We start from the raw sequence: 24,529 nt of genomic DNA, 5'->3' as shown, positions 1-24,529 counted from the left end.
TCCCCTTCTCCTCCTGCCTTCAATCTTTCCCAGCATCAGGGCCTTTTCCAATGAGTCAGTTCTTGATATCTGAACTACTTCTGTATGTTCTGAAAAGGATGTCTTCTTAGGATCAACCACCATTTAAGGATCTTGGACAGGCCTGTGCACAGGGATCCTTGGCATTTACATAGCATGATGGAAGTGGGCAACCTGGGAAATTCTTTCACCTCTCCAGATACCATTTCTTCTGCAAAATGTAAAACTCTTACTAAGCTGCCTCTAATTCGTTCATTAGAGCAAGTTGTCCTGAGATAATAAATTGGCCTCTGAGGATGTAAATTTAGAACATGTTTGAAAACATGAAATGAACTTACAGGATTTGAGATCTAGTGTAAATTCTGGGTCTGGGAAAAGCTCCTCTGGCAAGATGGTGTAAAAGCCTTGAGAGCACAATCCATTCTCTTTGTTTTATCTTTTATTCTGAGCTAAGGGAATTGTCCCTTTCTGTTACTAGCTTTTCTTTAAAAACAACCCAAAGAAATATGAACTAAACACATCGTATTCATTTTTAGTCAATTGAAAGATAGTGAACTAAGACATTCTCCATTGCCCTCGAGTCTTCAAACTGTTGTTGAAATTAAATTAATTGTTAGGGAGCTCAGCTTGGTGCTCTGTGATGACCTAGAGAGGTAGGATTGGCTTGAATAGGAGGGAGGCTTAAGAGGAGGGGATATATGTATACATAATAGCTGATTCACTTTGCTGTACAGCAGAAAATAACACAATATTGTTAAGCGATTATACTCCAAAAAAGATAAATTGTATCATCACTCATTTCTAATCTGTTGCACATGAAAGATATTAACTGAGTAAAAATTTGCCTTCCAAAATCATAAAGCATCAGTTCAAATGCAGTTCTGCCACCCACCACCTGGAAGACCTTTGGCCATTTACTGAGCTATCCTAACATTCAGTGCTATTTTTAGTTTACAGATGGGATTAAGAAGAGTATTCTTTGCAAGGAGTTCTGAGGATTAAATAGAACAGTGCTTAGAAAACACCATGCCTTATACACAATACACATCAAACACTTCTTATTTCCTTTTGCATCCTTTTATTCTTATACTTGTTAGTATAATGCTCTTGGAAATTTCTGAAAGCTGAGTACTTTTCTTCCATTTTGATATCAGTCAGATTGGTCATTAAGAACCTAACTGGCTTGTCCATGGTGTATATTGATGATGCCAAGCTCAGAAATGAGATGGATTGAATGATGACTTTTAGTCTTAGATAATTCAGTTTGTAGTAATAACATTAGTCTAAGATGCTGGCTGCAATTTTAAGCATCACAAGCCATGAGTCTCCTACAGCTGTTGCTTACCTTACTAGTGCATGGGTTCTGCTAATTATTTCACACAGTGTATCTCTGGTTTGAATGGTTCTTGCTACACATCTCAGTAAGAGCAAACACAGCTCATGATCCATCAGATAGGCCTCTTTTATGAAAATGTCCCTTGTTATCCCATCTGTTTGGCTCTTTCTTGGATTACCTTCTAAATGTATATAGTCTAGTTAGGCATTGTGTTTGTTTTCTATTGGTATAACAGGTCCACAAACTTGGTGGCTGAAACCAATACAAATTGATTCTCTTGTAGTTGTACGCTAGAATTCTGACATGGGTCTCACTGGGCTAAAATTAAGGTGTCACCGGGGCTTGCACTCTCTTCTGGAGGCTCTAGGAGAACATGTACTCCCTCATCTTGTTCACCTTATAGAGTCACTCAGATCCCTTGGCTCTGATCCCCAGCCCTCCTTGTTCAAAGCCAGCATCATGGGTCAAGGTCTTCTCATAACATCACTCTGACCTTTTTTGCCTTCCTCTTTCACTTCTCAGAACCCTCATGGTTATACTGGGCTAATAGAGGCAACCCAGAAGAATTTCACTATTTAAGGGTCATGGATTAGCACCCTTCATTTTATCTGCTGCCTTAACTTCCCTTTGTCACAAAGCATAACATTTTCTAGGTCCTAGGGGTTAGGACTGGATATTTTTGGGGGGTGAGCAGAGGAGGTGTGTCCTTACCATCATAGAGTTTATAATCTAGTGGGGTGGGAGAGAGATACAAGAAGCAAAGTAAGCCAATGACCCGATGAATGATGATAAGTAGTGATAATAATTGAGAAAGAGATAAACCAGGTGAATGGAGTTTAGAACCTGAGAGGGGAGGCTCTGTATAGATAGATAGAAAGGGGCCACTGAAGCTGAGGCTTGGGGGAGGATACTGCTGCTCACACGAATGGCGGACCAAGTAGAGTCAGCAAAGACTAGCAAAGGGAATGAAGGCTGGCTTTCCAGGCAGGAGGGACCACACTACAAGTTTAAAAGGGGGAAAGAGAGACTGGTCCACTTAATAAACTACAGAAAGTTCATGGAGTTAGAGCATCATAGGCTTGGGGGAGGATGAAACTGAATGTGTTAGTCCCTCAGTCACGTCTGACTCTTTGCAACCCCATGGACTGTAGCTCGCCAGGCTCCTCTGTCTATGGGATCTCTCAGGAGAGAATAATGGAGTGGGTTACCATTCCCTTCTCCAGGGGATATCCTCGACCCAGGGATTGAACCCATGTCTTCTGCAAGTATCCTGCATTGCAGGTGGATTCTTTTACTGCTGAACCACTCGGGAAGCCCACATGTACATATATTATATTTTAATAAAAAGAAAAATTTCGAGTTAAGCTGTAACACAACTCTTAGCATGAATTAAGAGTGTAGAATAATAAGCAAGGAACTACTGGATAGCACAGAGAACTCTACTCAATATTCTGTAGTGACCTATATAGGAAAAAAATCTGGAAGAAATGAATATATGTATGTGGATAACTTTGCTGTACATCTGAAACAAACACAACATTCTATATCAACTATACCTCAACATAAAATAAAAATTAAATTAAAAATGTAAACAGTCTCACTTCATTGCCAGAAAGAGTGAGATGGTTAATTACTTGAATTCATCAACAAAATACAATGGGTTCCTCCTGGTACCATACTTGACTCATCTGTCCTTAACATTTTCAAATGCTTCACATAAGATGCCTCTGAGACAGTGGAGGATTTTAGAGTACTTCTTAGCCAAATACCAAACCCACCGCGGGGCACCAGAAGACATCTCAGATGTAATACGGCAGCCACCACTCCATCACAGGTAGGCACACCAAGGTTATACAGCTTGCCCAATGTCAGACAGAGCGTCGGTCACAGACAATCCAATCCAATCCATATCTCCCATCTCCCTCATGCACTCTCTCCAGAATATCGCTTTTACTTTTCTACTCTGCATTTTGGGTCCCAAAGCCAATAATTTATGGCATATATTGTCATTGGATACATTGAAAAATGTAGACACATCAAACAGAGGCTGGAGTGTCGGAGAGAAACTCAATCTAAAGCCAAAATTAATCGAAGTGTCCCAGAATCTGACATTGCTAGAAGAAACATTGCTGTGACTCTCAATTTATTCCACTGAGAAAGTGCAACGTAATATGTTTTAATGCACTTTCTGTAGGTCTGCAATGCAAGTTTGATTTGTTTTCCCCAGAAGCAATTTACTTTTAAATTCCAAAAGCCTCAGACGTCATTGAAGAATGTTTTGGACTACTTAATCATGGCAACAGGGATTAAACTGGGAAACTGGCAGAAATAGTTTGCTGAAAATTAGGCATTTTATTGGTCTAAAGGAAGGGAAGAAGAAAACTGTCAAATACTTGCAGCCGCACACTCGGAATTAGGAAGTGGCAAAGGGCACTGAATGACACGTGAATGAAGTGTGTCTGAACACGTGTGAGGATGAGGAAAGCACCGCCCTGCTGGACATAACGCACACAAGGAAGTCTAAGGCGCGTGCTTCTGTGCAGTCTGCAAAGGACAATCACATGGATGAGTTTGAATTAATGACTCATGAACGAGCACCTCACGGGGAAAGGGTGTTCCACAGGAGTCAAGTGACAATTGACTTGGAACAAACACAGCCAGACATTATCTATTCCTGATCAACTGTTTTCAAGTCTCCATTTCCTGATGACAATTACATAGTTTCCACTTTCATCAAAATCTGATGTGGCCAGAAGAAAGAAGCGAAGGGGAAAAAAGAGGAAGAACTTAATGGGAATCACAACCATGCTGGTTGAAAATGACTCAGCCATGGTTCAATATTATATTGACTCTAGGAATAGTACTAAAGTGGGCCACGGGGTCCGCTACTGGGTCTCTATTTCTTTAGTATGATATTTCTTCTTAAAGATGCTTCAAATGGTTTATTCTCATTCCTCATTGGCCTCCATAAATATCATTTGCACTCGGATACCATCTTCCAAAATGGAAGGTAAATGGCATTCATAAATTTAACTTTCCTATACTAAGTAGGTTATCTGAAAGTATTTCTTGTTCCTGCTGTTTTCTTCCCAAATGCACACTGACTTATATTTAGATTCAATCAGAAATAATGAAAAGTTAACAGAACACACAATTACTAAACTCAGTTCATATCTTTCAAAATGTACTTCTTAAAAAATTTAAGTGCAACATATTTAATTTAAAAATGAATAATAATAAAAAGATGAATAATAAGAGATATTTGACACCTGTTTCATTTTCCACTTATTTTTATTTTATTTCATTTTGGGGGATTATGCTGATGCCAACTTTCTTTTTATTTTCTTTTCAAAATAATTTTTCAGTTCAGTTCAGTTGCTCAGATCAGATCAGATTAGTCGCTCAGTTGTGTCCGACTCTTTGCGACCCGATGAATCGTAGCACGCCAGGCCTCCCTGTCCATCACCAATTCCTGGAGTTCACTGAGACTCACGTCCATCAAGTCAGTGATGCCATCCAGCCATCTCATCCTCTGTCGTCCCCTTCTCTTCTCACTGTCAATCTTTCCCAGCATCAGGGTCTTTTCAAATGAGTCAGTTCTTCGCATCAGGTGGCCAAAGTATTGGAGTCTCAGATCAACAGCAGTCTTTCCAATGAACATTTAGGACTGATTTCCTTTAGGATTGACTGGTTGAATCTTCTTGCAGTCCAAGGGACTCTTAAGAGTCTTCTCCAATACCACAGTTCAAAAGCATGAATTCTTCCGTGCTCAGCTTTCTTTATAGTCCAACGCTCACATCCATACATGACTACTGGAAAAGCCATAGCTTTGACTAGACGGACCTTTGTTGGCAAAGTAGTGTCTCTGCATTTTAATATGCTATCTAGGTTGGTCATAACTTTTCTTCCAAGGACAGTCTTTTTATTTCATGGCTGCAGTCACCATCTGCAGGGATTTTGGAGCCCCCCAAAATAAAGTCTGCCACTGTTTCCACCGTTTCTCCATCTATTTGGCATGAAGTGATGGAACTGGATGCCATGATCTTCGTTTTCTGAATGTTGAGTTTTAAGCCAACTTTTTCACTCTCATCTTTCACTTTCATCAAGAGCCTCTTTAGTTCTTCTTCAATTTTTGCTATAAGGGTGGTGTCATCTGCATATCTGAGGTTATTGATATTTCTCCTGGCAATCTTGATTCCAGCTTGTGCTTCCTCTAGTCCAGCATTTCTCATGATGTACTCTGCATATAAGTTAAATCAACAGGGTGACAATATACAGCCTTGACAAACTCCTTTTCCTATTTGGAACCAGTCTGTTGTTTCATGTCCAGTTCTAACTGTTGCTTCCTGACCAGCATATAGGTTTCTCAAGAGGCAGGTCAGGTAGTCTGGTAGTCCCATCTCTTTCAGAATTTCCCACAGTTTATTGTCATCCACACAGTCAAAGGCTTTGGCATAGTCAATAAAGCAGAAATAGATGTTTTTCTGGCACTCTCTTGCTTTTTCCATGATCCAGCGGATGTTGGCAATTTGATCTCTCGTTTCTCTGCCTTTCTAAAACCAGCTTGAACATCTGGAAGTTCATGGTTCACATATTGTTGAAGCCTGGCATTCAACAATTTTGAGAATTTGGGGCATTACTTTACTAGTGTGTGAGATGAGTGCAATTGTGCGGTAGCTTGAACATTCTTTGGCATTGCCTTTCTTACGGATTGGAATGAAAACCGACCTTTTCCAGTCCTGTGGCCACTGCTGAGTTTTCCAAATTTGCTGGCATAATGAGTGCAGCACTTTCACAGCATCATCTTTTAGGATTTTAAACAGCTCAACTGGAATTTCATCACCTCCACTAGCTTTATACATAGTGATGCTTCCTAAGGCCCACTTGACTTCACATTCCAGGATATCTGGCTCTATGTCAGTGATCACACCATCGTGATTATCTGGGTCATGAAGATCTTTTTGTTACAGTTTTTCTGTGTATTCTTGCCACCTCTTCTTAATATCTTCTGCTTCTGTTAGGTCCATACCATTTCTGTCCTTTATTGAGCCCATCTTTGCATGAAATATTCCCTTGGTATCCCTAATTTTCTTGAAGAGATCTCTAGTCTTTCCCATTCTATCGTTTTCCTCTATTTCTTTGCAATGATTGCTGAGAAAGGCTTTCTTATCTCTCCCTGAAATTCTTTGGAACTCTGCATTCAAATGGGTGTATCTTTCCTTTTCTCCTTCACTTAATTTTTACTGAAGTATAATTGCTTTACAATGTTGTGTTACTTTCTACTGCACAGCAAAATGAATTAGCCACACATATATCCCCTCTTTTGGAGTATCTTCCCTTACAGGTCACCACAGAGCATTGAGTAGAGTTCTGTGTGTTGTACAGTAGGTTCTCATTAGTTACCTGTTTTATACGTTGTGCTGCTGCTGCCGCTAAGTCGCTTCAGTCGTGTCTGACTCTGTGCGACCGCATAGACGGCAGCCCACCAGGCTCCGCCGTCCCTGGGATTCTCCAGACAAGAACACTGGAGTGGATTGCCATTTCCTTCTCCAATGCATGAAAGTGAAAAGTGAAAGGGAAGTCGCTCAGTCATGTCTGACTCTTCGCGACCCCATGGTCTGCAGCCTACCAGGCTCCTCTGCCCATGGGATTTTCCAGGTGAGTACTGGAGTGGGTTGCCATTGCCTTCTCCATAGTATATATGTGTCAATCCCAATCACTAAAAACCTAATCTATTTAGGTGCTAACTGTGATCAAACATGACTATGTACTCTATGCCAATTTTTATGGCTTACAACAGTTTTGGGGATATGGAAATGACTGTTTTTTTTTTTTGTTAAAAATAAAAAGAACTATAAATTACAATCATTTGCAATAATAACCTTGTGTTAAATTCTTTTGAATCCTTGCAAAATCTGGGCTTGACTGTTAAACTTCAACAAAGCAAATCACCATCAGAGGAATGCTTAGAGGTTGTGCCAGTTAACACAAATCTGCTAATTTTATACCCAAATGATAGTCACAGCAGAGGCATGCTGGCATGCTCACTAACATCTGTGTTCTGTTTCTCCTGGGCACACACAGACACCTCCCCAGTCTTATGCATTTGGGGAGCCGAGTCATGTGGTGGGGCTCTGTGCAGCGGGAGGTGGAGAGATATGCACGTGACCATGGAGTAGGTACGCAGGCCTTTTTATTTCATTGCCTTTTTATTTCATCTCCTCTTCTCTCTTCCCCTGCCTGCTCGCTGAATAGAATGGGACAAGGACTCAGAGGCCTTAGAAATGGTCAAGCCATATGACAGAGGCCTGATTCCTGGGACTTGCTGAGTGCAGGCATGGGTTAGAATCCACACACCCGATGCTCTGACCACGCTGCATGATGGCAAAATGTAAAATCAGCCTTACTGAGTTTTGATGGGGAGCTAACAGTAGCCGCTATAATAGCTAAAACATTTATCTGATTTCACCCTCACAACAAGGTGTTCCTCATTTTCAGTATGTTAACCATACTGTCACAAAGAACATACTAAGACTCAGAAGGGAGAAATAACTGCCTTCAACTTCTAACCAGATGTCAGGACAAAGCCTGTCCTCTGCAACATGACACTGTACTGTTCCCTTAAAAGAAATGTGGAGGCAAGGAAGCAGAGAAAGGAGCTACAATCATGAATTTGGTGTTTGAAATTGTGAAAAAGGACACTGTAATTTACGGCTGTACAGGGCAGCTGAAGCAGGCGGTCTCAGGGTTGGGACACATAAGGGAAACAGTCAGGGAGGAGACATAGGAACCTGGAAATTATCTTCTGTGATCAGGGCTGATGAGTCCCTGCATCTAAAGTAAAGTGACCAGCACATCTATTAGCTTGACTGTAGCTGGAGATGAGACCCCAGGGCTGCAGAGAAGTGCCTGGAAGATGGGAAATGGGGATGGATGAGTGGATGTCTCCTCAGTCCCGCCAGGACCATTTTGTCCATCATTACAAGAGGTATTGCTATACTACTTCTCATGTCTTTTCCCGACATCAATTCTCATAAGAATTGTGAGAAGGATGTTCAATCAATGCTTTTAAAATCTTTTAAACAGATATTCTCTGGGAGCATGTGGGTAGTAAATGCAACGAAGAAGAGATGAAGAGCCTGTAGGGTTATGACCAATACCTGACTAAACTCCCAAGGGCAAATAATCCCAGGAAGTCATTTTATTCTGCTTTATTGGGAGAACATCTAAGCTAAAGGGTGGTTTTTTTTTTTTAAGGAATTTCTAATGATGGATCTGGTCCCATCACTTCATGGGAAATAGATGGGAAAACAGTGGAAACAGTGGCAGACTTTATATTTTTGGGTTCCAAAATCACTGCAGATGGTGACTGCAGCCATGAAATTAAAAGACACTTACTCCTTGGAAGGAAAGTTATGACCAACCTAGATAGCATATTCAAAAGCAGAGACATTAATTTGCCAACAAAGGTCCATCTAGTCAAGGCTATGTGGTCATGTATGGATGTGAGAGTTGGACTGTGAAGAAAGCTGACAGCCAAAGAATTTATGCTTTTGAACTGTGGTGTTGGAAAAGACTCTTGAGAGTCCCTTGGACTGCAAGGAGATTCAACCAGTCCATTCCAAAGGAGATCAGTCCTGGGTGTTCTTTGGAAGGACTGATGTTAAAGCTGAAACTCCAATACTTTGGCCACCTCATGCGAAGAGTTGACTCATTGGAAGACTCTAATGCTGGGAGGGATTGGGGGCAGGAGGAGAAGGGGATGACAGAGGATGAGATGGCTGGATGGTATCACCGACTCGATGGACATGAGTCTGAGTGAACTCCGGGAGTTGGTGATGGATAGGGAGGTCTGGCGTGCTGCGATTCATGGAGTCGCAAAGAGTCAGACACGACTGAGCAACTGAACTGAACTAATCTGACTGATGGAAAAGACCCTGAAAAATTCATCTCTATGTTTATCTGTAGAAGAACAAATTCCTCTAAAAATAAATGTTCTAGTTTTAAATTTGTGGTAAATCGGAGGGGTAAATCAGCACTGTATGCGTGTTAAATGGATCTCCCTTTGTCCTTCAGTGTCCCAAACAGAAAAAATATCATCATATGTACGTAAAGAAATCCTTTTAAGTATTGTTCCCTCCTTCTAGGGTTTAAATGAGATCATACAGTGGACTCTTGAACAATGCCGGGGTTGGGAGCATGGAAAATCCATGTATAACTTTAGAGTCAGCCCTTGGGACATGCAGTTCCTCATCTGTGGATTCAATTAACCTCAGACTGTGTAGGACATCAGTATGTATTTACTGAAAAAACCTGCATATAAATGGAATTGAACAGTTCAAACCACTTTTCTTCAAGGGTCAACAGTATACATAAAGAACATAATCCCTCAAAAATTAAAGTTTTAAAAAACACTATTTTTTTTAATAGTAAAATAGGTACTGTATGTATGCTAAGTCACTTCAGTCATGTCTGACTCCTTGTGACCCTACAGACTGCAGCCCGCCAGGCTCCTCAGTCCATGGGATTCTCTAGGGAAGAATACTGGAGTGGGTTGCCATGCTCTCCCCCAGGGGATCTTCCCAATCCAGGGATTGAACCCAAGTCTCCTACTCTGCTGCATTAGCAGGCAGGTTCTTTACCACTGGTGCCACCTGGAAAGCCCCCAAATAGCTATATGGACAAGTAAATTATGATACAGCCATGCAACAGAATACTGTGAAACCATTTTTAAAAATGAATTGGATCTGGGAACTTCCCTGGCAGTCTAGTGGCTAAGATTCCATGCTCCCAATGTAGGGTACCTGGGGTCAATCCCTAATCAGGGACCTAGATCCCACATGCTGTAATTAAGAATTTGTATGCCACAACTAAGATCTGGTACAGCCAAATAAATAAACAAATATATTTTTTTAAATGAATTAGATCTGTATTATACAATGCCAATAAAAAATCAAGCTGTCAAAAATATTTATAATGTCTTTCCATCTATAATTCAAATCTCTGTGCTTCATTTGGCATAGAAAATATTTGGATATATATGTATTAATATATATATTATATATAAAGGGAAATTGCTTATAAATATATATGTATATATATGACCTGGGTTGGGAAGATCCCTTGGTGAATGGAATGGCTACCCATTCCAGTATTCTTGCCTGGAGAATCCCATGTACAGAGGAGCCCTGGGGGCTACAGTCCATGGGGTTGCAGAGTCAGACATGATTGAGCAACACACACACATACACACACACACACACACACACACACACACACACACATAACTTCATATACTGCCAAACGTTTTAATTTCTTACATTTAGAATTATGTAAATAAAAGGGAAAAGTTTAAACTATAACATTAGGGCCTTAGTTCTAAGCTCATCTTGCTTTAATTTTAAACTGGCAATCAGTCAGATCTACTTTCCCAATAGCCACTTGAATTTTTCTAGGAAACACATAGGGAGGAGCAGATAGAAGATAATAATAACTATGAAAGTTATGACCAACCTAGATAGCATATTAAAAAGCAGAGACATTACTTTGCCAACAAAAGTCCATCTAGCCAAGGCTATGGTTTTTCCAATGGTCATGTATGGATGTGAGAGTTGGACTGTGAAGAAAGCTGAGCACCAAAGAATTGATGCTTTTGAACTGTGGTGTTGGAGAAGACTCTTGAGAGTCCCTTGGACTGCAAGGAGATCCAACCAGTCCATTCTAAAGGAGATCAGTCCTGGGTGTTCACTGGAAGGACTGATGTTGAAGCTGAAACTCCAATACTTTGGCCATCTCATGCGAAGAGTTGACTCATTGGAAAAAACTCTGATGCTGGGAGGGATTAGGGGCAGGAGGAGAAGGGGACGACAGAGGATGAGATGGCTGGATGGCATCACTGACTCGATGGACATGAATTTGAGTGAACTCTGGGAGTTCATGATGGACAGGGAGGCCTGGTGAGCTGCAATTCATGGGGTCACAAAGAGTCGGACACGACTGAGAGACTGAACTGAAGTGAACTGAACTGATTCTCTAACACAAGTGATTTCTAAGCTCTTTTGCTTTACTGCAAACTGTTACACAAACGACTGAAAATGAGATGTCAATTTCAAATCTCTATGCAGCGCAACGTAGTTTTCTGAGGGAACTTTCTAGGAAAATGTCCTAACTCATGCCACTTCGGGGCTGTTATGCCAAGAATCTTATGGAAATGTTAGTTTTTAACAACAAATATAAAGCTTTCCAGAGCTGGTTGTAAAAGATTTATCACTTTTTGAACTAGGTATCTGTGATGACCCATAAGTGAAAGTAAAGTGAAATTGTTCAGTCTTGTCCAACTATTTGGGACCCCGTGGACTATAGCATACCAGGCTCCTCTGTCCATGGGATTCTCCAGGGAAGAATACTGGAGTGGGTTGCCATTTCCTTCTCCAAGGGATCTTCCCAACCCGGGGATCAAACCCGGGTCTCCAGCATTGCAGGCAGACGCTTTACCCTCTCAGCCACCAGGGAAGTATGATGACCCATAAGACATATTAAACCCAAAGAGTGACTTTGATAAAAATTTCCCTAAGCAAATGATTAAGGATCTGCAGAAAAGGAGAGCCACAAGTACGCTCATCACACATTATTAATAGTAATGAAAACTGGCAACAGCATTCAGGTCCAATAACAGGGAAGTTAGCTAAATTTTATGGCAAATGAAACTATAAGAGATATATTTACATGTAAAGGAATTCATGATGAACTACTCAACAAAACAGCAGGTACTCTAAAAATGTATACTATATGAAATTATTGACACATATATGTATATGAAAAAATATTCATGATCAAATAAATGAATTCAGGAAAATACATATACCCTCTCCCCAAATAAGTAATATATTTCTGCAGGGAGAATGTGTTTTACTACGTGGTGGTGGTTTAGTCACTAAGTCATGTCTGACTCTTGCAACCCCAAGGACTGTAGCCTGCCAGGCTTCTCTGCCCATAGGATTATCCAGGCAAGAATACTGGCTGGAGTGGGTTGCCATTTCTTTCTCCAGGGGACCTTACTGACCCAGGAATTGAACCCAGGTCTCCGGCATTGCAGGCAGATTCTTTATCAACTGAGCTATACTATGTAGGTGTGTGTACACACACACACACACACAAATATATATAAATAAATAATTTAGATGTTATACAAATCAAAAGTAATCAAGAATCAAAAATAAAACTCAATGCATCATGACTCTGTTGTTTGGGAAGAGAAAAAATTTCAAGAATGAAATGAGAAATATGAATTTGCTTACTTTAATCCTTATAATTGTCTTCCCTGAGAATAAAAAGTCATACACACACACACACATATATGGACACCTGTGTGTGTGTATGTATACTTGAAATGTCACCTGGAAGAAGACTTGTTAGATGCAAAACAGCTATAAGACAGTTTGTACTGGGTTGGCTACAAAATTTGTTTGAACTTTTTGGCCAATGCAATATATGTCAATCATTCACTTATACAGAAATAACCTGCTATGGCACATAAGTATATAATGCTCCCGGGACAACAAAAAGGAAGCCTAGAAAGTTTTAATTTTAAATTAGGAATAAAAAAAATTATAACTTGAGATCTAGAGAATTGTAGTGCTAAAGAGATCACCTGTCTCTAATTAGACATTACTCATCAAATCTCCTGTTCTTATCCATTCAAATTACCTTGTCAAGATTACTATCTTTATAAGTAAACACTGTCCTAATTATCATCAGGGTGAAAATAATTATTTTTATTAACTACAATCCAGGAATTATGCAGTTTCTTTATATTTCTAACAAAATGGCTTATTTGATACTGACAAAGAGACTGAAAATGATGTTTTCAGGATTTAAAAAATGTTTTCTGGATTTAAAAAAAGCAGATTCTTTAAACACTGTGTCAATGCTATGGTAAAATGAAATAAAATTTGAAGATGTCCTTTAAACATTGATTCCTCTGTCCATTTCCAACTTGAGAGTACTAAGAGGAAAAATAATCAAGCTTAGGGTGTAGAAACAGAAGTTTAAATACTTCTGATATATTTGTGCCATCATCATATACATACTTTGTGTGTGTAAAACAAGATAATCATGAAAAAGGTAAGTTTATTTTATACCAATTACCCAAAAAATTAAAAATAAAGCTAATAAATTTATGAATATTAACTGACATTTTAAAAAGAACTTTCAGATAAATTCTTCATTTCTTTCACTGGTACACAAAGTTGGCCCTTTTTTTTCTTTCAATATTATTCTGTTCAACTTTTGAAGTCTGAAATAGTGGCAAATGACTATTTTTTGGGCTTTAAGTTTTATTTTATCTTCTTCATTGACTGCTGGGAAATAAATGTAAATCAGTGCTAACTAGATCTTTGGATCATTCCATAGTTAAAGGCAAATAAGCAGCAGCCACATTTAAGTTCTTTGTTGCCACTGTAACAAATCACATTTGAAATCAGTATTTCTTTACTAACCATTTAATTAACATCCTTACTTAGCACAATTCAGCAGGAATTCTTAAAATATCTTTTAAAAAATATTTAAATGAAGTATAGTTGGTTCACAATATTGTGTTAATTTCTACTATACAAAGTGATTCAGTTACACACACACACACACACACACACATTCTTTTTCATACTCTTTTCTATTATGGTTTATTACAGGATATTGAATATAGCTCCCCGTGCTACACAGTAAGACCATGTTTATCCCTTCTCTCTATAACCCTCTGCATCTGCTGATCCTGAACTCCCACTCTGTCCTTCCTCCAGCTCCCTCCTCCTTGGCAACCACGAGTCTGTTCTCCGTCTCTGAGTCTGTTTCTGTTTCAGAGATAAGTTCATTTCTGTCATATTTCAGATTCTACATGTAAGTTATATCATATGGTATTTAACATACTTTTCCAAATAGCCTCCACTTATTAAAATATAAAAATTGCTATTGTTAACGTAACAGTTTTTAAACTGTGTTATCCAACGTATCAATCCTTCCCATTTCTCACACTTTTCTTATTCTTTTCTTCCTTTATAATTAAATTCTTTTCAAGATGAGAGAATATGTCTAAGTGACAGTCAAACATGTAACAGGATGAGCCCCATGATGATATCTTATTATAAGGACTTGGGTCCAGTAGACTTTGTTTAACCCATCCTTAGAGTGATGTGGGATTAGGGGATCAGTCTTACGCTAGGGTGCTTTACTGAACAGCTGATCAGAAGATCTGCTCCAGTAGGGTATATAATTCTTTCCTGTAGGGGGGAACTGATGTGTTACACTGTAACTTCAGCGATGTGTTTTATTTTACCCTCTGTGTTTCAAACTGCAAGCTCCTTTGGCATTTTCCTTTTCATTTATCACTTGACTTTAGAAGGCAAGAGATTTCCTACAGCATATTCCACTGCATGGCTGACAATATCAATTCTACATTTGATACATTAGCAAGCAGAAGGAAAGAGAAGAAGCCCAATTGGGTATAAATAATTAAATTTGTAAAAGGTCAGTGAGCAATGGCAGGAAGGATAAAGGCTGGATAAGTTGTGGTGCTTTGTTGCTTCACCACAGACATATTAAAATATGAATATTATCTGCTGCATAGCTAACAAAAGAGATGAAGGACAGCAATGCTCCCAATGGAAGCTTGAACTGGGCTGATAACCCAGTATTGACTTGTTAATTCTGCTTGAAAGGAAAGTTATACAAACCACAAGTTCCTATACTCTATACACTAATGTTAGAGAAACTCATTCACTTATATTTAAAAATAAAGCCAATGTGACATGTGGTACGCTTTGAGTCAAATTTTGGTGATGCTAATTTAGAAAAAAAAATCTGCGTTTGCTTTGGCATAAACAAAAACAAATTTGGAATTAAGCTGCAGGGGAGAGGAAGAAAATGGTTAGAATTTGAAAATAGGAAAATATCACTTTTCCCATTACCCAAACCAATACATTTAGGTATTAGACACATACATATATACATACGCATACACACACATGCACGCACGCACACACGCACACACCATTTCACATGGCATTTTATTCTTATGGTGAGGCTGACCTATATCTAGTGGTCTTGGAATGTGTTGCTTCATGTAAAAATACACTGTGGAAGACCTTTACAAGCCATCACATCACCATCTTCTTTAAAATGTCTTCATAGTATTCCACAGTACAAGGTAAAGTTTTCTAAATAATATAAAGAAAAATATATTATTGAGAGACATGTGAGCTGTAGTACCAATTGTTTATATATTACTAGCGCTTCAGTGAATATCTTTGTATAAATACCTGTATGCATATATTCTCCATATAGGATTATGCATGTTTTATAAGCTAACACATAGTACAAGATCACCCCAGTTAGATTTTATATTGGGCAGAAATCATACAAAATATTTAATTTCACTTAATTTTGTTTATTCCTGGAGAAGGAGGTGGCAGGCCACTTCAGTATTCTTGTGCGGTGAATCCCACGGACAGTGAAGCCTGGTGGGTTATAGTCCATGGGGTCACCAAAAGTTGGACAGGACTTACCAACTAGACAACAAGAACAATTTTGTTTATTAAGGTATTAGGTTTGTTGATTCATTATGGAGAGGATTTGGGAAAGCTTAGAAGCTAGATGTATGCAGAGCAGAAAGAGACAGTGGCTTAGTTATTGAAGCGGTAGCATTTCTGTCACGGTGTGATAGGAAAAAGCAATCTTGCTGCTGACAGCTTTATGTTCTTACTATTTCATTACAGGTACTTGTAGGTCCCCCTCGGTCGGACACTTCTTAACAGTGTCCTCTTAAGGAAGTAGGACATCATTTATTTCTCTGCTTCTAAAGGTTTTCCTGTTTAATTGTCCATTAGCAAATTAAAGCATATATTTTCACTAACACCCAATTTACAGCTTGATAATGTCTATAGTCAAAATTGATTCACTGTGACATTTGAAAGTGAATACAGATGTTCATGACTCAGATATCTGTAAAATTTGAAAGACAAATCCACTTTGATTGCACTGCAAAAGAACACAAATCCTTTTAGAAAAAGCAACTGCAAATACTTAAATTGTAAAAAACAATAAGCTTAAAAAGCATGTAGACCCTTGATCAATACTCAGGATTCAATATAGAACAAATCAGTAGGTGTTAAAAGAAATAGAATTCATGATGTACTTTAATCAAGTGTGAGAGAATACACCGTAGTCCAGAAATCTGACATTATTTTGTAATAATTATTAAAGACTGATGTTATTCTAGATGGAATCTACAAACTGAGGTGGTGAAGGACTAAAGAACCATGATTTCATTGGTCTCTGTCTCCCCAGGACACTTCACACATACTTGTAAACTCTGTGTTAAGTCTTTAAGTCTTTGACCTGATATGAGAATTACCCACGTAGGTTTAAATACTGGGTCGGCTTCATTATCCATCAAAAATCTGCCAGCGGGTATGATCAAAAGAAAGTGTGAAATTATTCTGAATTTTGCAGGATAATCCTTCCACAAAACATCACATATTATATAGCACACTGTCCTGGGTGACTTAAAAAATTACATATATACATACACACACACACACATATATATACATACACACACACATATATATACATACATACACATACACACACACACACACACACACATATATATGTATAGGCTGCTCTGGATCTTAGTGGCGGCAAGTGGGATCTTGTTCCTAACCAGGGATTGAACCCAGGCCCCCTGCATTGGAGGCACAGAGTCTTAGCCACTGGACCAGCAGAGAAGTCCCCTGGGTGACTTCTGGACTCTGTCCCAGCAGACTGTGCCTGCCTTCTTCCTCACTGAGACTATGGGGAGGAGAGCACATGGATGAAGCACTGTCATTTGTCTGGTGTGAAAGCCTTGCACAGGGACAAGATGATATCAAAGTGACAGGAAATAAAACCAGTGGCTGAAAAAATAAATTTTGCGCTTGGAAAGTATGGTGCTATTTCTTTCCCTGGGTTCTTTCTTCTATCTCTCTGTTCTTTCTTCTATCTATAGGTTTCCAATTTGTTTGAGAAGTGAAATATGGGTCATGGATCAAAACTTAAGTTTTTAAAAATCTATTATGCTACAAATGAAACAGAGCAGGGTATATCTCAGAGACATTCTTACTCCTCATACACTTTGAAGACAAATTTGTGCTAAAACCAGATATTAGAGGGAAGTCAATGTGAGAGGGAGAGAATTTTTAGCCAAGTTTGAATCCAAGTGAGGGAACAGAATCTCTATTTGTTCGTTTTTAATATACTTAGAAATCCAACAATCCAGTTTCAGATCAGATAATAAACAAAGGGATTTAACACTACTAATGGTTTCAAAATAAGAGAATTAAATGGATTCAAGAGGTATCCTGGAAATTTCAACAGGATTTTGCCACAGACATCACACACACACACACCCATACTCCTTTGCTAAGAAAGTCTGATACAACGTAGTAAGGTATGTTAGTCATTAGTCTAGTTAAAGCAATTGGTATCTTCATTCATATATGAGGAGAAAAACATCAAAGATTCATCTTGTCCTTTTTTTAAGGCATACTGCAAGTTAAGGTTCATTGCCGGCTATGTAAGTGAACAAACTGGCTTTCAACAGGAAAGAATTCAGAAACAGAATCTTTCCATGAAAAACATAGACCATCTCTAGAAATAAACTGTAAAACAAAAGAAGCATTTAAAAAACATATGAAGTTCAGAGTGTTAAAGAGCAGACTTTGTTATCACAGGTCTTACTATTTCTTAAAAGTACTAAAATAGTAGACTTGCTTCTCAATTATCAGAATACGGTTTATCTAATTTGGGGAGTTAATGTGATGGATCTTAAAACACATAGCTTTCTTTTTTACCATTTACAAAGTTAAGGCAATGGCACCCCACTCCAGTACTCTTGCCTAGAAAATCCCATGGGCGGAAGAGCCTGGTAGGCTGCAGTCCATGGGGTCGCTAAGAGTTGGACACGACTGAGCGACTTCACTTTCACGCATTGGAGAAGGAAATGGCAACCCACTTCAGTGTTCTTGCCTGGAGAATCCCAGGGACGGGGGAGCCTGGTGGGCTACCGTCTATGGGGTCGCACAGAGTCGGACATGACTGAAGCGACTTAGCAGTAGCAGCAGGCTGTCTTTGAATTACTTGGAATGTATTCAAATTACATTAACCCAAAGAGAACATGTATCTATATATTGTGAATAAAATAGAACATATATCTATATATCATGAAGCTAATTATAAATTAGCTTGCTGCTTTTGAACTGTGGTATTGGAGAAGACTCTTGCGAGTCCCATGGACTGCAAGGAGATCCAACAAGTCAGTCCTAAAGGAAGTCAGTCCTAAATATTCATTGGAAAGACTGATGCTGAAATTGAAACTCCAATACTTTGTTCATCTGATGTGAAGAACTGATTCATTGGAAAAGACCCTGATGCTGGGAAAGATCGAAGGTAGGAGGAGAAGGGGACGACAGAGGATGAGATGGTTGGGTGGTATCACTGACTTGATGGACATGAGTTTGAGCAAGCTCCAGGAGTTGGTGATGGACAGGGAAGCCTGGTGTGCTGCAGTCCATGGGGTCACAAAGAGTTGGACATGACTGAGTGACTGAACTGAACTAAATTATAAATTATTTGAGACTGTTTTGTGATCTTGTTTTTCCTCAATTAATTTCTCAAATTAAGTCAATGTCTCAAAAGTCAAAGTCTCAAATCAAGTCAAAAGTAGACCCTTGACTAAGGGATTCTGAACTGATATCTATGTATGTATGTTTTCGAGGAGGGCAAGGCAATCCACTCCAGTGTTCTTGCCTGGAAAATTCCATGGACAGGGACACCTGGTAGGCTACAGTCCATGGGGTTGCAGAGTTGGACACAACTGAGTTACTAAACAACAACAATAAATGAATCTTTTCCGTCAGAATTTTCTTACCAATTTTATGTCAAACATGAATATATAAACATGGCCACACTTCTTTGATCAAAAGGATACACAAATAATTTCAGTCTTGCTGCCTTTTTTTTGAGGGTAAAGGTAAAAGACCAAGTTTTCTCAAATCTAACATAAATAAATTTATATGCAGCCTGGTGATTCTAGGTAAATGAATTAACTAGATAGAGATTTCCTTATCTAAAATCATGGGTTTGAATTAGGTGTGCCCTGAGGATTTTTATGTGCTTTTATAATAAATCAGAAATGGTTTAGAAGAAAAACACAAATATTAAAAGAAGTTCTTGTTCACTGTTTATATATACAGATACTGCCACCTTAGATGTTAATCTACTCAATAATAATTATTCAGTTGCTAATAATTGCAATAATTATCATTTATGGAGAATGGACCAGGACAATTTATATTCTTTGTCCTTTATTTGCAGTTTCTCTGTAGCTTGAGATTGTTATATGTCTATCTATGTATACATATACATGAAATTGCCTTAACACGTGAATGTGATACACTTTCTCACTGCACTCTAAGACACTACAGCCAATCACCTTGCAGACTCTAAAGATCACATTAAGTTGATGGATGCTCCTAACAATTGCAGCTTTCATCTTCAACACTCCTCTGTCCTTAACTTTCTCTCCATAGAAACCATTCACATAGACCTACAGTGATGAGAGATGAATGGAGGCAGGTATGCTCCAGTGGAGGCACTCTATGCTGCCATTAAAGAGGATTATTTATGTTTATTCACGTACTGAAAGGTTCTTCAGTAGTTTAGTCTTTTTGTGAAGCATCTTTATAGCCATCATCAAATTTCAATCTAAAACAGAATATAGGAAATCGAGATTAAGTGCAAAGGCCCTGTAGTACCCATCCCTATGCATTGACCTCTGTTACCATTTGAATATAAGATACATTAAAGCTTTGATTTTCAATTTGGCCTTCAATATATAAAGTAAAACTGGTTTCTATTATCTTTCCTTACTGACCTATTAGAATACACTATTTTTCAATAGAAGACTATATAGGCCTGTTAATTTATTTTGGTTATAGGTAAAGGAGGAAGGGATTAAACAGGTAAGCAAGTGAACAGGGTTATGTTAGGGAGGAAGTTCTAGGACAATTTTTTTCTTAACAAAAGGGTCCCAGGGACTGGGGATGTTTGACAAACCCTGTAAAATATCAAAATATTGTGATGTAGAAGAATCTCTATGTTCTCTGTTGTAATTTCCAAAAAGTAAGTCACTATTAAAGACTAAAACAATTTGTTAAATATACTTTACCTTTATTAAAATATGGGCAGTATGGAATACATACACATTGCTCTGGCCCCTCAGAAAATTACATTAGAGAATCTTTAAATTACATATTATGCCTAATTACACATAGTAGTGTAGTTTGGTTATGTAACCCTGGGGTCTGATGGATGATTTGATGCTGTAGAGATTTTTCAAATAAGCAAGGATAGTGATGATTGCCAAATATTGGGCTGAAGTCTTTGTAGAAAACATCTCATAAATTATTTTAGTCTCTGGATACTGTATCATTTGAAATTTTACTTGCTACACTTATAGGAGATTTCTTTTTTAAGAAAAAATTATAGAAAGCAAGATCCTTGAAAGAGAGGACTCAGCATTGAGTCTTTAACTGCTAAACTCTTTTCTTTTCCTCCTTCCCTTTCTATTTTTTAATCTTAATTTTTTAAGGCTTAACACATAACTAGAGGGATGGTGGAGGCAGAAAATGCTGTCTTGGTTAGAAATTTGATCCCTTCTCCAAAACCATTCAGACCATCAGTTAACAGAGTTGAAAGGGATAGGGCGGGAATACCACTGAAGATTCCCACCCTCCCACCCCCACTCCGGCTCTGCTTGAGATGAACTCACATTGATTAATTTTTGAGAGGCTAAAGCTGATTAGTATTCTCTGTGTTGGCTTCAATTCCTAGATGTCATTCAGTGTACCTGGAGCATCTAGCATGTGATGTGAGCAGACAGAGCTAAAAGGCATCAGCAGTGACTACAAGCCTTGTAGAAGGTATTCACGTGGAAAGCAGGCTACGGGAAAAGGTATCAAAATATCTGGGCAGCATCTTCCACATATTTGCCGATGTAACTAAAGCTCTCAAGGGTCCAGGGGTGGGGAGATGCTTCTCTACTCTCCGTGCAGAAACAAATGGACAGAGGCAGCCAGTCATAAATCACAGAATTCCTGGGTCAGCTTTCTTCCAGCTCTTACTTTTGTTTCCATCAATGTAAATTTTACATGTAAATGAGGGTAGCTCATTTCAATGAAGTGTATACTTTAAATGTATTAACATGAATTATTCAAGGACACAGCAGGAAAGCAACAGATGTACCCATCTGAGGGGGGTCATGCTTAGTTTCACTTGATGAATGTTTGTTTTGTTGCTTGAAAAATTAATGCAATAAAATATTTAAAATGAATAAAGAGGTTTCAAATTTACTTGGAGAAAAAGAATATTTCCTTCCAGGAATTTTTTTTTTTTTTTTGATGTGCCATTGGCATTAAGTAGGATTGTATTAGATAGTTCGTCTTGATGTGCTATGAAAGTTGCAGAGACTATTCATTAAGTGTAGCTGTGTGAGCACCAATTATGCATTGAGAGAGAAATTTGGAAATGTGAGAAACTCAAACATATTGTATCACTCAGATATCTCAGAAAATAAGTAAGAGGATGAACAATTTGAAACCGGTTATTTGGTGGAGGAAGATAGAAGATAATATACAATCTGAATCATTTATTCATCTGTGTTCAAAGCTTCTTTAGTGGTCTTCTAATCTTGAAACGTATTTGCAAGTCATTAAGTCAAGCTCCATTTATGAAGAGAACTCAACTGTTATCTCCTTAATGAGAATTGGCTTCTCTTATGGGTAAATCAATGGCATTAATTGTTATTTTAAAATTTTTATTTGTTTATTTTTTGCTGCACCGTGTGGCTTGTGGGATCTTAGTTCCCTGACCAGAGACCAAACCTGAGTCCTCAGCAGGGAGGGTGTGTGGTCTTAACCACTGGATCAGTGAGGAATTCCCTCAATGGCATTTTGTAAGATAAACCTGCCTGAAACATTTGCTAAATTATTATAGAAGTTAAAGAAAAAAAATACAATAACAGAAAAAATATAATAACTTTAAGGATCATATAATCCGCTGTATGCTTAGTGGAGAGTTCCTGGTTTCTCATCATGCGGCCTTCTACCGTTATCCCTGGAGGTGACAACAGCTTAGAGACCTGTGTTTTCCCCTTGCATCAGCTTTCACTCAACCAAAGTCAATCAAAATAATTGATTTTTTAATCCCTCTCATATACTCCCTCATCATTTAAACGAGAAAATATTTTCTCCAAGTATTTATTTTTTCAATTTTTTACAAAAAGTATCTCTAAGGGTTTTAAAAAACCATTTTCCTTCCAAGTGAAAGCAGAAGCTTTTCTCAGAGAAAACTTTGCAGAAATTCCCTGGGACACTGTCAGAGAGACAGTTTGAGTGAGTAACAGGCCTCAGCACCCTGACTGAGTGCCTGGTGCCGACAAGTGGCTCGGAGGAGTTGCTGCTAGGCCAGCAGCAGGAGTGCTTGCCCGCACTTGTCTAGAGAAGGAGAAGACGAGAGTCAGTCCTCAAACGTCACCCTGCAGGCTCCTGTTTCCCTTACTCCTCCCCAGCTATGTGTTGTAAATCAACAGAGCCGTGTGACCAGCACTGAAATATAGTCACTCGTATTAACTGTGCTCCCAACGAATGAGGCGCCTTCACCTCTGCCAACACAATAAAGGGCCCTACCAAAGCATGACACAGGGAATGCAGGGTCGCTGATGCTAACAGGCCCTTCTCTGCACCGCGTCCAAGATCTGAGCTCCAAGCCTAAATCTTATGGGTAAACAGTTTTATCTTTTTACCGAGCACTTACTGGTTCTTCACACGAATCCTTTGATTTATCTTTAGCAAGCATCTATATTGACTCCCAATCAGAAACAAACATAAGACTCTTCAACAACTTTGAAAGCATTCTCATCTGTACTGTAAGGATGTAATTACTTACATCATTAACCTAAGAGTCATCTGAGAGTCCTTCTGGACACCTTACTTTCCCCCTAACTAACACAGAACGTCTCACCAGATCTTATCTTTTCAACCTCAGAATATAACTGCAAATGTTAATATCAAATATTAACATTGTTAACAATAAATAAACATAATCTGGGAGATGAGTGTCTCTACCACCCACCATCAGGCCATCTTTAGCTCTTTCCTGCGCCCAGCAATAGTTTCTAATGGTCACCCAATTTCCACTCTTTTTTCCCCTATAATCTAATTTCTACACAAGAATTAGTATAAATTTTAAAAGATATAAATGGGACTGTGTCAGTCCCCTGCTTAAAACTTCCCAGGGCACTTAGACTTCAGTCCTGACCTTTAAGGAGGCCTGCAGCTCCGAGGGATCAGACCAGTGCTGACCCCAGCCTGTGATGAAGTCCTGCTCCCTCCTTCCTGGGCTCCACGGGCATCGGTTGTCCTGCAGTTGCACAGACCCCACTCCTTCTGCCTCAGGGTTTTGCACATGGGTTCCTTCCACCTGTAATGCTCCCCTCACCCCTACTCTTTACCTATCCATGTCCATTTCAGGTCTCAAATTAAATAGTCAACCCAGAAAGCTGTTTCTTTTTTTTGAGAACTAAAATCAGTTCAGTTCCGTTGCTCAGTTGTGTCCAACTCTTTGCAACCCCATGGACTGCAGCAGGCCAGGCTTCCCTGTCCATCACCAACTCCTGGAGCTTGCTCAAACTAATGTCCATTGAGTCGGTGATGCCATCCAACCATCTCATCCTCTGTCGTCCCCTTCTCCTCCTGCCTTCAGTCTTTCCCAGCATCAGGGTCTTTTCTAATAGGTCACATCTTATTTTATTGTGTTCTGTTTTTTTTTTTAATTTATAGCATTACACATTTGGGGGTTCTTTGATTATCAACTATCTCCCACTCAGACATTAGCTTCATGAGTTCAGGGCAGATAATTATTTTGGTTGCCACCATATTTCCAAGAGCTTCAGTAAATATTTGTTAAAGTAAAGGAATAAATTCCAGCACAGTTTCACTCAAGCAATTTCACCAGATATGTTTTTCCTGTTTTTTTGTTTTGTTATGTTTTGTTTAATTGTCTTGCCTAGATCAGAAAGTAATT

The 24,529-nt window shown here is 38.8% G+C and overlaps 1 protein-coding gene across 11 annotated transcripts in view; it reads right to left on the bottom strand.

The window, feature by feature from the left end:
• Positions 1 to 24,529, bottom strand: part of RBMS3 (RNA binding motif single stranded interacting protein 3) — an 817,173-nt gene that overhangs the window by 226,314 nt on the left and 566,330 nt on the right. The window lies entirely within an intron of this gene.

Source organism: Bubalus bubalis, chromosome 21 (assembly GCF_019923935.1).
Source record: "Bubalus bubalis isolate 160015118507 breed Murrah chromosome 21, NDDB_SH_1, whole genome shotgun sequence".
Classification (NCBI taxonomy): Eukaryota; Metazoa; Chordata; class Mammalia; order Artiodactyla; family Bovidae; genus Bubalus; species Bubalus bubalis.
The sequence above is the reverse complement of the archived record's forward strand: the minus strand, read 5'-3'. Positions and strand labels throughout refer to the sequence as shown.